General features: G+C 42.3%; 1 long non-coding RNA gene across 1 annotated transcript; it reads left to right on the top strand.

The window, feature by feature from the left end:
* Positions 1-14,096, top strand: LOC145528904 (uncharacterized). Its single transcript, XR_014070781.1, has 4 exons — positions 1-468; positions 11,610-11,734; positions 12,002-12,131; positions 13,896-14,096. It is a non-coding gene; the product is annotated as an uncharacterized LOC145528904 (long non-coding RNA).
* The last annotated feature ends 2,335 nt before the right edge of the window (positions 14,097-16,431 follow it).

The following is a 16,431-nucleotide window of genomic DNA, read 5'->3' as shown; positions in this document are numbered from 1 at the left end:
GCGTTCCATATAGGCTCTAATTGTTCCTTAGCCGTGTTTTGAGGAGTGTCGTGGAGCTATTCTGCTCCATTTCAGTTCGGGCTTCCGGTCTGAGTGCTCACAGCAGAGCTGCTTCTGGGTGAGCCCTCTGGGCTCTGTGAGCGCGCGGCTGCCCGCTCTTCTCTGGCGGCCCGCAGGGGGCGCCAAACCCCGCTCTGACCCGCGGGCACAGGACGCTTTGCCTTCAGACTCGGCTCGGTGACCAGCTGGCGGGAGGTTTGTCTCCTCAGGGCCGTCAAGGCTCGGGCTTCTGGATAACGGGGCTGCGTCCAGGCTGAGAGGAGCGGGGTTGCCTCAGTGCCCGCCAGCACGGAGGCGCTGCAAGAGGGAGAAATGAGGATGAAGTAGACGTTTCCTGTGTCCAGCTGAGCGCTGACCGGAGGTCCATCACAGAGAACTCGGGGGGCAAAGAGCTCCATGTGCGAAATGGTGGGTTTTCAGTTAGATTTCTGTTAGATGATCTAGAGGATGACCAGTGCTGTTCTTCAGTGTAGGTGGCCAGTTTTCCTGTCACTGTCTCTCGAGAAGACTGTCCTTTCCTCTTCGCTCGTTCCTGGTTTTATTTTCATGAACTGACCAGTACATGTGGGTTCACTCCTGGGCTCTCTGTTCTTTCCTCGAGTCCGTGTGTCTGTGTTCGTGCCAGTTCCTCACTGTGGTGGTTGCTACAGCTCCGGGAGGTAGTTTGAAGTCGGAGAGGAAGATGCCTCCAGCTGTGTTCTTCTTCCTCAGTCTTTTTGGCTGTTCAAGGTTCTGTTCAATATTAGCAACCTAATATTAGGCATATTTCTATTTCTGTGAAAAATGCCAGTGAATATTATTTTGTGATTGCAGTCAGTGTATTTGTTGATGGCTTTGGCTGGAATGGACACTTTAATTCCTCATTGTTCCAGTGCATGAGCATGGAAGAGTTTTCTGTTTGTGTTTTCTTTGGTTTCTTTATCAGTGCTTTCTAGTTGTCTGACTACTGGTCTTTTATGTCCTCGATTAAGTTTGTTGCTAGATGTTTTACTCTTTTTGATGCAATTATAAGTGGGATTTTCTTAATTTTTGTTTCTGATTGTTATTAGTGTATAGAAACGCAACTGATTTTTGTATATTGATTAGGATTGTAAATGGTAGTATTTTATATGATTGTAAATTGATCCGAAATTATTCGGCTTTACTGAATGTAAACAGGGACAACCCTTAAATGCAGAGATTTCTCTGTTGTAAATGTCCATCACAAAACGGCAATTGCTACATAGTTTCCGGAGATTCCTCTTTTTTTTTTCTTTTTTTGATGGACGTGGACTTAAGCAATCCTCACAGCAGAGAGGCATATTTTGAGTGGCATGTTCTACTTACTTTGACATGGATATACCCAAATTTGATTATGCATTCATCTGTTGAAGGATACCCTGATTACTTCAAGCTTTTAACTATTTTGGATAGTGCTGCTGTGCCTAAGTTCATCTTTGTTTGCATTTGGGCATGGATTTTTCAAAGCAGTTTCCTAAATACTGGAAGTACGATTGTTGGATCCCAAGGTGAGGTTTGTTTAGCTTTGGAGAAAACTTCCCAACTGTGTTACAAGGTGGCTGTGCGTGCGTCCCACCAGCAGTGAGGGAGCATTCCTGCTAGTCCTCTGCTGCTGCTGCTGCTAAGTCGCGTCAGTCATGTCTGACTCTGTGCGACCCCATAGATGGCAGCCCACCAGGCTCCTCCGTCCCTGGGATTCTCCAGGCAAGAATGCTGCAGTGGGTTGCCATTTCCTCCTCCAGTGCATGAAAGTGAAAAGTGAAAGTGAAGTCGCTCAGTCGTGTCCGACTCTTCGCGACCCCACGGACTGCAGCCCACCAAGCTCCTCCGTCCATAGGGTTTCCCAGGCAAGAGTACTGGAGTGGGGTGCCATTGCCTTCTCCGCCTGCTATTCCTCAGCCTCCAGCAATTGGTATTGTCATATATTTAGAGTTTAGCAGTCCTAATATGTGTAGTGTGATAGCTCGTGACTTTAATTTGTAATTCCCTAATGGTGTATGATGTTGAGCGTGTTTCTGTTTTGTACTATCTGTATAACTTGTTTTTTGGCTGGGTTCAGATCTTTACTTATTGTTTATAGGGTTGTTCAAGAGGTCTTTGTCTATTTTGTGTCCAAATCCTGTATCAGTTATGAATTTTGCAAATATTTTTCTCCCAGTTTGTGGCTTGTATTTTGATTTTCTGAATGAGGTCTTTCAGAATAGACATCTTTGTTTCTATAAAGTCCACAATATTTTTCTTTTGTGGACTGACAGCTTGTGTGTTAAAACTCAAAGCTCATGATACACAGGGCAAACCCAGGGTCATGTAGATTTTCTACGTTTATGTCCACAATTTTGATAGTTTCAAAATTTAAATGTCTGTTAATAAATTTGAGTGAATTGGGTGACTACATTTCATTCTATACAGTTTCAAGTTAATTATTCCTTAATTATTTTGGAGAAGTTTTGGATATTGGCAATATTTCAGTTTGAATTTACATAGTTTAATGGACCCAGCAGAACTGCCCTGAGGGGCGGAGTCTCCACTTAACTGTGCCTGCAATGGCAACCCACTCCAGTGTTCTTGCCTGGAGAATCCCAGTGACGGGGGAGCCTGGTGGGCTGCCGTCTATGGGGTCGCACAGAGTCGGACACGACTGAAGCGACTTAGCAGCAGCAGCAGCAGCAGCAGCAGCGCCAGTGAGGGAGGCTTGATCTGCAGTTCTCATTGGCTGGCAGGGAGCGAGGAGCCCGCCTCCCCGACCCACTCCCACCCCAAGCGGAACTCCCGCTCTGGCTGAGCACCTGGCTGCGTGTGGCTGCTGACAGGAGTCTGGTCTCCTCAGGACCCACTGGGGTTTCAGCTTTGGGACGTTGTGGGGTTCAGTTCAGGCTGAAGGGAGTCTGGTCTCCTCAGGACCCACTGGGGTTTCAGCTTTGGGACGTTGTGGGGTTCAGTTCAGGCTGAAGGGAGTCTGGTCTCCTCAGGACCCACTGGGGTTTCAGCTTTGGGACGTTGTGGGGTTCAGTTCAGGCTGAAGGGAGTCTGGTCTCCTCAGGACCCACTGGGGTTTCAGCTTTGATACATTTTGGGGTTCAATCCAGGGTGATGGGAGTCTGGCCCCTCAGGACCCATTATGGCTTTGGCTTTGGGACATTGTGGGGTTCAGTTCAGGGAGACAGGGATCTGGCCACTGAGGACCCACTAGAGCTTTGGCTTTGGGACATTGTGGGGTTCAGGTTAAGCTGATGGGAGTCTGGTCTTCTCAGAACCCACTGGGTTTTGAGCTTTGATACATTTTGGGGTTCAATCCAGGGTGATGGGAGTCTGGCCCCTCAGGACCCATTAGGGCTTTGGCTTTGGGACATTGTGGGGTTCAGTTCAGGCTGACGGGAGCCTGGTTTCCTCAGGACCTGCTGGGGCTTCATCTTTGGTACATTGTGGTTCAGTTGAGTCTGACAGGAGTCTGGTTTCCTCAGGACCTTCAGGAAGGTGGTGCCGCTGAAGGAAAAGGTGAGGAAAATTGGGAAGAAACTTTCTGTGTGTGGCTGTTGCTGAGGTCTGTCTTCAGAGGACCCAGGACAGTTAGGGCTTGATGTGGAAAGTTGTGGGGTTTTAGTCAGTTTTTGTCTGTGGTATAGAGTGGTGTCCAGTGTTGTTCCTTGGTGTGCAGTGTCCATTTTTCCCAGCGCGGTTTACTGAGGGGACTGTCCTTTCCTGGGTGTGTGTTCTTAGCTCCTTCCTTGCAAATTGATTACCATGAACCTGTAGATTTATTGCTTGGCTCTCTGGTATCTGTGCCTGTTTCTGATACAGTTCCACACATCTTGTGGTGCCTTTAGGTGCGTAATGTAGATTGAAGTCAGGGATGGAGGTGCTGCCAGCCTGTTCTCCTTTCTCACGGTCACTTTGGCTCTTCTGGGTCCTTTGTGGTTCCACACAGATGTTAACATTGTTTTTGTTTCTGTGAAAAATGTCAGTGAGATGTTGGTAGTGATTGCATGAATGTGTATGTTACTTTGGTTAGAATGGAGATTTTAGCAGTATTGTCACCCATGAGCATGGGATATCTTTTCATGTCTGTTCAGTTTAATTGAGCGCTGTGTCTTGCAGTTTTTAGCTTGCAGCTCTTTCAAGTCCTTCATTAAATTTCTAGTTTTGGGGGGATGCAATTGTACAGGGGATTATTTTCTTAATTTCTCTTTCTGATAGTTCACTATTAGTGTAGAGAATCACACACGATCTTGCAGTTCTACTGATTTATTTTTTGGCCATGCAACTCAGCATGTTGGATCTTAGTTCCCTGACCAAGGATCAAACCCATATCCCCTGCAGCGGATGTGCAGAATCTTCACCACTGGACTGCCAGGGAAGCCCCTGAATTCACTTTATAGTTCTGCCCGTTGCTTTGGTGTAGTGTTACATGGAAAACTAGAATTCAGACATCTCATAGTTTCAGTTCCATCAGGGCCATCCACAGTACCCAAGGCATGGTGGCTACTCTTCCTACGGTGACCTTTAATACCATGTGGACTACTGCAAGGCAGTTAGCATCACTACTTTAGTTGAATTTGGTCTGGTTAAGTCTTGGACTCTATTGCAATGTTTGATGCCATCTCTGATTTTCTGGCAAGTGACTTACATTGTTGTAGTGAAAAGTAATTTACTTTCTAGTAAAATTTCAAAAGTGTCAAGTTTAAATAGTGGTACAAAGTTTTCTATATTCACACCGAAAAATGCAATGTGTTTTACCTAAAACAGGGTCACTTTCCCAGGGAACCAGCCCATAACCCCAAAATGGGGGATAGTTACGGTGTCCACATTACAATCCTATCCATAGGACCACTTCAACTTGCATCAGCTGCCCAAACTTTGCGCAAATATCTTTCTCCATTCGAATGCAGTTCTCTTTTTCTGGGACCACCACTGGGGCTTTCCCTCATGTTAAAAACTTCCGCGGATTTAAAGTGACAAGATGACTATGATCTGCGTGGCTTTTTCTGTGTGGCGTCTTTCACTGAGGATGTTTTCAGTGCTTTTTCCATGTTGTAACCTGTATCATTTTTAATTGTGATTACAAACATATAATATTTATCATCTGAGTCATTTTAAGCATGCACTTCTATAACATTAACTGCACTCACGTTGTAAAAATATCCTCACCATTTATCTCCAGAATCTTTTCCTTTTCCCGAAGTGACACTGTAACCATTAAACAATCACCACCCTCAATCCCTGGCTACCTTACTCTACTTGGAATTTGTCCTATATGGATATCTCGTACTGGTGGAATCATAGAACATCTTTCCTTTTGTGTCGGCTTTGTTTCAACTTCACATGATGACTTGAAGGTTCATTCACGTTAGAGCATGTGTGAGAGTTGTCTTGTTTTTAAAGGTTGAATCATGTTCCATTGTGTATATACTACACTGTGCTTATCCATTCATCTGTGGAACGCTTGTGTTGCTTCCACCTTTTGGCTACTGTGAATAACGCTTCTGTGAATATGGGATACGATACTGTTCCAGTTCTTGGTTTTAAATATTATGGGTGTATTCCCTGGACCGCAATTGATGGATTCTATGTTAACTCTGTGTTTGTTTTTGAGGAGCCCCCTACTGTTTTCTGCAGCTGTGGCTCTGTTTTACTATATTCCTTTATATGGCAGAGGAATGCATCTATGGATGGAGCTACCTTATTGTGCTTATTCATTCACCTGTTGGTGGACATTTTCATTATTTTTACCTTTGGCTGTTGAGAACAGTGCTGCTATGAATATTGGTGTACAACTTTATATTTGAACACCTGTTTTAAATTCTTTGTTTGTACGTCTAGGAGTGGAGCTTCCAAAACATGATAATTACATTTCTATATTTTTGAGAAAATGCTGACGTTTTACACACATTGATTGCACCATTTTACATCTCCACAAGTAAAGTTGGAGTTCCAATTTCTGTACATTTTTGCCAATCTTTGTTATTTGTCTTTATTGTCGGTTTTCCCCATGTCCGTCCTGTGTGCCTTATTACGGAAGAAGTCATGATGCAGGGCCTGCACTTGAGGAGAGGGGAGTTAGCTTCACATACTTGATGGACAGCTGAGTGTCGGTATCAATTGTTAGAATCTTTCTGCATAGAGATTTTTATTCAACACTACTCATAAAACCTATGTAACTTTTTTTTAAAACCAGTTTGGAAACATGAAAATTATTTTAAACTTTTGGTTATAATCCAGCATTATGTTATTAGACTGCTTAGTTTCTTCTTGCTTTGGCTGTTGAGAGCTTTTTCCATGCTCTCCTGTTTTTATTTTACATAATTCAGCTTTCATGGGATTTTTTGGTACTTCTTTCTCATACTTTAAGATGATCTTGCTTTACATATTTACTGTCTCAGTCCTAGTGTCAGCCACATATTTAAAGAACTCTTATTCCTTTTTATTAGAGAATGGTAATAAAAACTTGCATGTGGGAACTTACTATTCTCAGCAGACAACGCATGAAAATACATATGCATGTATCCCAGACTATGCATACACACAATTATGAAGATTTTCACAGGGAGCTATGTGTTTTTGTATTAGGCTAAAGATAGTTTATAATTATGTCTCCAACCTGACCTGTTATGACACAGGTATTGTAACCTTCTCCCTTTGTCCGCCTGTAACTTCCCACTCCAGGGGTAAGAAACCCGGCTCCCACTACTTGTCATTTATCAAATCCAGTGCCTGTTCCGTTAGATGACTGATACAGTAGTTCCAGTCCTGTTAGCTACACGCTCTCATAGGAAAGAACTTACAGAGTCCATTGTTTGTGCATGGTACACTTTGCCTTTGCCTCCAGATCCCATTCATTTCCCACAGTGAACTTAGGTCAGCTCATTTTGTCCTACCACTAAGAGTGGATTTTTTCTTTTTCTTCTTTTTTTAAAAAAATCTCTTGGCTGTGCTATATGGCATGTGGGATTTTAGGTCCCTGACCAGGAATTGAACCCACCTTTCCTGAATTGGCAATGTGGAGTCTTAACCTCTGGACCACCAGGGAAGTCCTGAAGTTTTTCATACATTTCTCAATCAGTCAGTTAAATTCTGCATTCCAGTCTTTGACACTCCCATACCATAAATAAATAAATTTGAATAGGTAATAATTTACTTGTTGGGTTCTAAAAACAAAAATATATGTGCTTAGACAAATGCACAGTGGCAGGTATTCATCACTACAATACCATATAAAATATTTCAACCACATATTCCATAAACTGTTTATCATGTCTGTTTTGCCTTTTCTAGAATGTCTTATAAGTTTGTACAGTGTGTAGCACTTGAGGCTGGATTTCTTCGCTTAGTAATGTGTTAGATTCATGCTTTTTTTAATAAATGGGTTGGTGGTTCATTCCTTTGTATCTCTGAATACTATTGTATTGCATTATATGAGAGGAAAGATAATTTTCTCTCTACCCTTCGATGTTCTTCATTGAGATCCTCATAATGAAAGGAAGATGAACTGGAGAAAAACAGTCAGAGGTTTAATATATGCCATGCATTCGTATATGCTTGAAAGATACCTGGGAAAACTGAATCACTTCCTGAAATGGTGCAAGTTCAGTTCAGTTCAATCACTCAGTCGAGACCAACTGTTTACAACCCGATGGACTGCAGCACACCAGGCTTCCCTGTCCATCACCAACCCCTAGAGCTGGCTCAAACTAATGTCCATCGAGTCAGTGATGCCATCCAACCATCTCATCCTCTGTCGTCCCCTTCTCCTGCCTTCAATCCTTCCCAGCATCAGGGTTTTTTCAAATGAGTCAGTTCTTCTCATCAGGTGGCTAATGTGTTGGAGTTTCAGCTTTAGCATCTGTCCTTCCAATGAATATTCAGGGCTGATTTCCTTTTGGATGGACTGGTTGGCCCTCCTTGCAGTCCAAGGGACTCTCAAGAGTCTTCTCCAACACCACAGTTCAAAAGAATCAATTCTTCAGTGCTCAGCTTTCTTTATAGTCCAACTCTCACATCCATACATGACTACTGGAAAAACCATAGCTTTGACTAGATGGACCTTGGTCAGCAAAGTAACGTCTCTGCTTTTTAATATGCTGTCTAGCTTGGTCATAACTTTTCTTCCAAGGAGCAAGTGTCTTTGAATTTCATGGCTGCAGTCACCACCTGCAGTGATTTTGGAGCCCCCCCCCCAAAATAAAGTCTCTCACTGTTTCAATTGTTTCCCCATCTATTTGCCATGAAGTGATGGGACCAGATGACATGATCTTAGTTTTTTGAATGTTGAGTTTTAAGCCAACTTTTTCACTCTCCTCTCTCACTTTCATCAAGAGACTCTTTAGTTCCTCTTCACTTTCTGCCATAAGGGTGGTGTCATCTGTGTATCTGAGGTTATTGATATTTCTCCCAGCAATCTTGATTCCAGCTTGTCTTTCATCCAGCCAAGCGTTTCCCATGATGTACCCTGCATATAAGTTAAATAAACAGGGTAGCAGTATACAGCCTTGACGTGCTCCTTTCCCAATTTGGAACCAATCCCTTGTGCCTTGTCCGATTCTAACTGTTGCTTCTTGACCTCCATACAGATTTCTCAGGAGGCAGGTCAGGTGGTCTGGTATTCTCGTCTCTTTAAGAATTTTCCACAGTTGTGATCTACACAGTCAAAGGCTTTGAAATAATCAATAAAGCCGAAGCAGATGTTTTTCTGGAATTCTGTTATTTTTTCTATGATCCAGCATATGTTGGCAATCAGGTCTCTGGTTCCTCTTAATTTTCTAAATTCAGCTTGAACATCTGGACATTCATGGTTCACGTACTGTTTAAGCCTGGCTTAGAGAATTTTGAGCATTACTTTGCTAGTGTGTGAGATGAGTGCAATTGTGTGGTAGTTTGAGCATTCTTTGGCATTGCCCTTCTTTGGGATTGGAATGAAAACTGACCTTTTCTAGTCCTGTGGCCACTGCTGAGTTTTCCAAATTTTCTGGCATATAGAATGCAGCACTTTCACAGCATCATCTTTTAGGATTTGAAATAGCTCAGCTGGAATTCCATCACCTCCAGTAGCTTTGTAGTTGTGCTTCCTAAGACCCCATTGACTTCGCATTCCAGGATATCAGGCTCTAGGTGAGTGATCACACCATTGTGATTATCTGGGTCATGAAGATCTTTTTTTGTATAGTTCTGTGTATTCTTGCCACCTCTTCTTAATATCTTCTGCTTCTGTTAGGTCCATACCATTTCTGTCCTTTGTTGTGACCATCTTTGCACGAAATGTTCCCTTGGTATCTCTTATTTTCTTGAAGAGACTCTAGTCTTTCCCATTCTGTTATTTTCTTCTATTTCTTTGCATTGATCACTGAGGAAGGCTTTCTTATCTTTCCTTGCTATTCTTTGGAACTCTGCATTCAAACGGGTATATCTTTCCTTTCTCCTTTGCCTTTAGCGTCTCTGCTTTCCTCAGCTATTTGTAAGACCTCCTCAGACAACCATTTTGCCTTTTTCCATTTCTTCTTCTTGGGGGTGGTCTTGATCATTGCCTACTGTACAATGTTTTGAACCTCCATTCATAGTTCTTCAGGCACTCTGTCAGATCTAATGCCTTAAATCTATTTGTCACTTCCACTGGATAATCATAAGGGATTTGATGTACGTCATGCCTGAACGGTCTAGTGATTTTCCCTACTTTCTTCAATGTAAGTCTGAATTTTGCAATAAGGAGTTCATGATCTGGGCTCCAGTCAGCTCCCGGTCTTGTTTTTGCTGACTGTATAGAGCTTCTCCATCTTTGGCTGCAAAGAATATAATCAATCTGATTTCGGTGTTAACCATGTGGAGATGTCCATGTGTAGAGTCTTCTCTTGTGTTGTTGGAAGAGGGTGTTTGCTATTACCAGTGCCTTCTCTTGGCAAAACTGTTAGTCTTTGCCCTGCTTCATTTTGTACTCCAAGGCCAAGTTTGCCTGTTACTCCTGGTATCTCTTGACTTTTGCATTCCAAGACTGGTCCAAGAAATGGTCTAAGATTTTACCTTAAACACTATCATCAACTAAGAATGAAAGGAGGAGATTAGGGAATGGAAGAAGCCATTTAAGGGAATTTATTAGGTGAATCACAGTAAATAAGGGTGTGGTGGTTTTGCAGATTAACATCCAGCTTAGACAAGCTTTTCTTGATATTTAGTCATCATCCAATTCCTGTCCCAGAGAGGGACACACCCTTACAGATGACATATCCTTAGCAAATGTAAATCTGCTTCATAAAATGGCATTTCTACTTGGTTTTCCAAGATTCTCCTGGTGCTGCTGTTTTTTAACATTAATCAGCCCCAAAATAACCCTTTTGTCAAATGCGCATATTTTGGGTGTGCTGTACTGTGCTCCCCTTGACATGTCTGTGTCCTGATTTACTTATGAAGGCGTCTGTGGAAGGACGGCCTGATATCTAAGTTTTTAACTATTATGATTAGAGCTCTCGTGCATCACTTGATGCTAGTTTTTATTTCAGTTTTGCAAAGCAGTTGTCTAAATACAAGAGATTCACCTCTTGGATCCTGAGGTGAAGACTGTTTAGATTTGGAGAAAAGTGCCAAACTGCCTTCCAAAGTTGACTGTACATGCATTCCACCAGCATCTTGAGTGTACTCTTGTATGCTTATTTACTATATATCTTCTTTGGCCAGGTGTGTATTTCAATCTTCACCAAATTTTAAAGAGGTCATTTGGTATGATTTGAGTCAGATCCTTTTTCAGCTATGTGTTTTGGAAATGGCACTAGTGGTAAAGAACCCACTTGCAAATACAGGAGACATGGGAGATGTGGGTTTGACCCCTTGGCTGGGAGGATCCCCTGGAGGAAGGTATCACTCCAGTATTGTTGCCTGGAGAGCCCCCCGGACAGAGGAGCCTGGCAGGTTACAGTCCATAGGGTCACAGAGTCAGACACGACTGAAGTAACTGAGCATACATACAGTATGTGCTCTGTCTTTTGGTTTTCTCAATAAGGTTTCCATAGAGTAGAAATTTTTAATTTTGTAAAGTCCACATTATTTTTTCTTTTGTTGATAGACTTTTATTAAAAGTTATTTTTTGTTTTATTTTTATTTTTGGCTGCACTGGGTCTTTGTTGTGCCTGGGCCTTTTCTAGTTGTGGTCGTGGGGCTACTCCTAGTTATGGTATGTGGGCTTCCCTTGGAAGTGGCCTCTCTTGCTGTGGAGCACAGGCTTCTAGGCTCTTGGGCTCAGTAGAAAATATTTTAAAAATATTTTTTCCTGATGCATGAGTATAGGATATTTTTCTTTTCTGTTTTCAATTTCTTTATCAATGCCCTATAGTTTTCTGATTATAGGTTTTTTATGTCTTTGGTTAAATTTATTCCTAGATAGTTTTTTTTTTCTTGAATTGTGAATGGGATTGTTTTCTTATTCTTTTTGATGGTTTGTTATTCATGTATAAAAACAAAATTGATTTGTGTGTATTCCACTTTTTTTTGCTGAATTTATCTTTTAATATTTTTTTTTGAAATAATGTAAAAGATTGTGAAGCTAAAATCTCACTGTTTCTCCTGCAATCCAGATCATCCACAGGACCCATGACTTAGTGGCTACTAACACCCTTTTCCCACGATGCCTCTTAATACTAATACCATATGGACTCCTACAAGGGAAATAAGTGTCACAACTTCGGTTGAACTTGGTCTGGTAAGTCTTGGCCTCTATAACAAAGTCTGATGCCTGTCTTGCCTGAGTTCTTGAATGGTATTGTCATGGTTGTTTTGAAAAATAATTCACTTTCCACTAGTTTAAAATGTACAGAAAGCTTTTAATAATGGCAAAAAGTACTCATATTTGCAAATTCACACAAAATGTTCAGTGTGTTTTACCCAAAACGGTGACACTCTCCTGAGGAGCCAGCACCTAGACCCCCATGAGGAAAGCATGAATTCTGTGTTATGGTTTAATACACAGGCCGCTTCCACTGTCACCTGCTGCCCCAACTGTGTGAAGATACCTTTTTCCATCCTGATCCAGTTTTCTTATCCGGGAACCATTACTGAGTTTTCCCCTCATTTGGACAGCCTTGATGGATTTAAAGCAGGTAAGATGAATATGGGATCTGGGTAGCCTTTTATGGTATGGCTTTTCTCACTAAGGACGTTTTTAATATTCATTTATGTTGTAACAATTATGACCACTACACTTTTTTCTCATTGTCATTAAAAATACAAAATGTGGCATTAACCATTTAATTCATTTTAAGTATGCAGTTTTGTGATGTTAATTACTTTCACATGGTTGCACAAATAAGTTAAATAATGTGTGTACCTCATGTGTGCATGGGAGATACTCATATATATATGTGAAGTGAAGTGAAGTTGCTTAGTCGTGTCCAACTCTTTGCGACCCCATGGACTCTATATACACACACACACACACACACACACACACACCACAGCCACACACACACATCTTTATCCATTCATCAGTTGTTGGGCAGGTAGGTTGCTTTCACATCTTTGCTGTTGTGAATAGTGCTGCTATAAACATAGTGGTGAATGTATCTTTTCGAATTATAGCTTTGTCTGGATATATGCCCAGGAATGGGATTGCTAATTCATATGGCAACTTTTTAGTTTTTTGAGGATCCTCCATACTGTTTTCCACAGGGGCTGCATCAGTTCCCACCAACAGTGTAGGAGATTTTGTTTTCTCCACCCCCTCACCAGCACTTGTTATTTGTAGATATTTTATCGATGTCATTCTGATGACTATGAGGTGATACCTCATTGTGGTTTTGATTTGCGTTGCTTTAATAATCAGCGTGTGACGTGTCTTTTTATGTGCCTGTTGATCATCTGTATGTCTTCTTTGGAGAAATGTCTATTTAGACCTGCCCATTTAAAAATTTATTTTTGAGATGCATGTGCTGTTTGTGTATTTTGGAAATTAGACCTTTTTGGTGGCATCATTTGCAAATATTTTCCCCCAACAATTAGTACAGGTGCTGGGACAACCAGATCCCACATGCAAAAGAACAAAGTTGGACCCCTACTTCCCTCACTATAGAAAATCAACTCAAAATGGATCAAAGGCCTAGATGTAAGAACCAAAATTATACACCTCATAGAAGAAAACATGAGAGAAAAACTTCACGACTTTGGATTTGGCCATGATTTCTTAGATCTGCTACCAAAACCACAAACAACAAAAGACAAAAGAGATGAATTAGACTTCTCAAAACAAAAGCTATGCACAAAAGGAGTAAGAAAAAGATCCACCATCCAAAATGGCACAAGATGTTTGCAGATCATGCACCTAATAAAGGTCTGTAGCCTACAAGCCGAGACCCCGCTGGCCCAGGGGGTGCCTGTGGGGCCCCTCCCGTCCCAGGTGATAAGGGGGTTTCAGGCCCACAACACCCTTGGGCTGGACACTGGTCATCCTCAGCACCCTCAAGGAGTGAGTGCTGGAAGGTTTTGAGCACAGTTCCTTCTTATCACTGCCCTCAAAGACTGGAGGCTTCAACATGTCTCCAGAAGAACACAAAATCTTTGCAAATCTTTGAGAACCAAGGGATCATCCTTCACTTTCTTGAAAAGTACATCTTACTTCATAGCAGTGACCTTTTCCAGTGTGGCTCCCATGGTGTTCTCCCAGCTTCTTCATTTCTCTGAAAGTGGCCAGGGCAGTTTGGGTGTCTCCAGTCCCCACACCAGGTGACAAGGCCAGAGGGCCAGGTCCTGGTGGTCCTTACTTTCACTGATACTAACTTAGACTCACAGGTTGAGATTGAACATGGATGCCCCTGCTTCTCCATCAAGAATTCTCATCTCCTCACCTTCTCTTTTCCTCTGCTTTTCAGTTGCAGATCTACCTGACATCGCCACTCACAATTCCTGAAGAGCCCAGAGATTTCTCCTGAAGGAAAGTTTCTGAAAGATTCAGAGGGATAAATAAAGAATGCAGATGATTCCTACCTTGCGCTGATGCCTAGAGGGTGAGGAGAGTGAATGTTTTCTCATGAGAATTGTAAAATTCTCCAAATAATAGATCATTGAGGGCATTCTTTGTCTTTCTGCTCATTCTAATAATGTTGTTCCTGAATTTTAATTCAGTAAAAATTTATCATATAAATATGCCAAGGGGGAGATCCATTTAAAAATGTTACTGAAGTAACTCCAAGGGTTTTACAACAAATAGGGGCACAGAACCTGAGGTCAGACACTGGCTGAGAGATTCCCACCCTGAGCCACTGTCCCTTGGAGGGTGGAATGGCCATGACCATCCTCCGGTAGGTAAGCCTCCTCAGGCACATCCTATGTGGGACCAACCACACCACAGAATCTTAGATTGGCCAATGGCAGGCAGCTGGCAAGAGATGAGGAAAACAGAAAGCTGCCCAGCAGCCTGGGATATCTCCTGGGCAAGGACTTAGTAAGGGTCAGCGTCAGGCCGTTAGTTAGAGCCAGCATCAGGGCCTTAGAGACAGTGTCAGGACCTCGGAGATAACTTGATGGCCTTAGCAAGAGTCAGTTAAGGCTGTTCATTAGGGACACTTCAGAGACTTTATTAGGGACATATTCAGGGCCTTGGTTATGGACAGATTCGGAGGGAAATTTAGTGGCAGCATAGACTATAAGGGACAGCATCAAGGCCTAAGCTAGGGACAGTGTCAAGGCTTCAGGTAAGGTTGTTCCTTAGGGATATCTCAGGGCTTTCAATAGGACCAGCGTCAGGGCTGAAGTTAGAACCAATGTCAGGGCATTAGTTAGTGACAAAATCAGGGTGTTACTTAGGGAAAAAGTCAGGTCATTATTATTGACAGTGTCAGGGCCTTTGTGAGGCGGAGGTTCTTAACCTTACTAAGGAACAGGATCAGAGAAATAGGACCATTGTCAAGTCATGAGTTAGGGCCACAATTAAGGTGTTATATAGGGAAAGAGTTAGGTTATTAATGACAGTGTCTGGGCCTTAGGTAGAGTCCTCATCAAGACCTTAGTTAGGAAGAGCTTCAGTTCAGTTCAGTTGCTCAGTCGTGTCCAACACTTTGTGGCCCCATGGACTGCAGCAGGCCAGGCTTGCCTGTCCATCACCAACTCCCAGAGCTGGCTCAAATTCATGTCCGAGTCAGTGATGCCATCCAGCCATCTCATCCTCTATCATCCCCTTCTCCTGCCTTCAATCTTTCCCAGAATCAGGGTCTTTTCAAATAAGTCAGTTCTTTCCAACAGGTGGCCAAAGTATTGGAGCTTCAGCTTCAGCATCTGTTCTTCCAATCAGGACTGATTTCCTTTAGGATGGACTCGTTGGATCTCCTTGCAGTCCAAGGGACTCTCAAGAGTCTTCCCCAACACCACAGTTCAAAAGCATCAATTTTTCAGTGCTCAGTTTTCTTTATAGTCCAACTCTCACATCCATACATGACTACTGGAAAAACCATAGCTTTGACTAGATGGACCTTGGTCAGCAAAGTAATGTCTCTGCTTTTTAACATGCTGTCTAGTTTGGTCATAGCTTTTCTTCCAAGGAGCAAGCGTCTTTGAATTTCATGGCTGCAGTGACCATGTGCAGTGATTTTGGAGCCCAAGAAAATAAAGTCTCTCACTGTTTCAATTGTTTCCCCATCTATTTGCCATGAAGTGATGGGACCAGATGCCATGATCTTATTTTTCTGAATGTTGAGTTTTAAGCCAACTTTTTCACTCTCCTCTTTCACATTCATCAAGAGGCTCTTTAGTTCTTGTTTGCTTTCTGCTATAAGGCTGGTGTTGTTGTGTATCTGAGGTTATTGTTACTTCTTCTGGCAGTCTTGATTCCAGCTTGTTCTTCATCCAGCCTGGCATTTCCCATGATGTACTCTGCATAGAAGTTAAATAAGCCAGGTGATGATATACAGCCTTGACATATTCCTTTCCTGATTTGGAACCAGTCTGTTGTTCCATGTGCAGTTCTAACTGTTGATTCTTGACCTGCTTACAGATTTCTCAGGAGGCAGGTCACGTGGTCTGGTATTCCCATCTGTTTAAGAATTTTCCACAGTTTGTTGTGATCCGCACAGTCAAAGACTTTGGTGTAGTCAATAAAGCAGAAGTCGATATTTTTCTGGAACTCTCTTGCTTTTTTGATGATCCAATAGATGTTGGCAATTTGACCTCTGGTTCCCTACCTTTTCCAAATTCCGCTTGAACATCTGGACATTCATGGTTCACGTACTGTTGAAGCATGGCTTAGAGAATTTTGAGCATTACTTTGCTAGCATGTGAGATGAGTGCAATTGTGATAGAATTCCAGTTGAGCTATTTCAAATCCTAAAAGATGATGCTGTGAAAGTGCTACACTCAATTTGTCAGCAAATTTGGAAAACTCAACAGTGGCCACAGGACTGGAAAATGTCAGTT

This window comes from Giraffa tippelskirchi, chromosome 12, assembly GCF_054371585.1.
Source record: "Giraffa tippelskirchi isolate mGirTip1 chromosome 12, T2T-mGirTip1v1.2.pri, whole genome shotgun sequence".
Taxonomy (NCBI): Eukaryota; Metazoa; Chordata; class Mammalia; order Artiodactyla; family Giraffidae; genus Giraffa; species Giraffa tippelskirchi.
The sequence above is the reverse complement of the archived record's forward strand: the minus strand, read 5'-3'. Positions and strand labels throughout refer to the sequence as shown.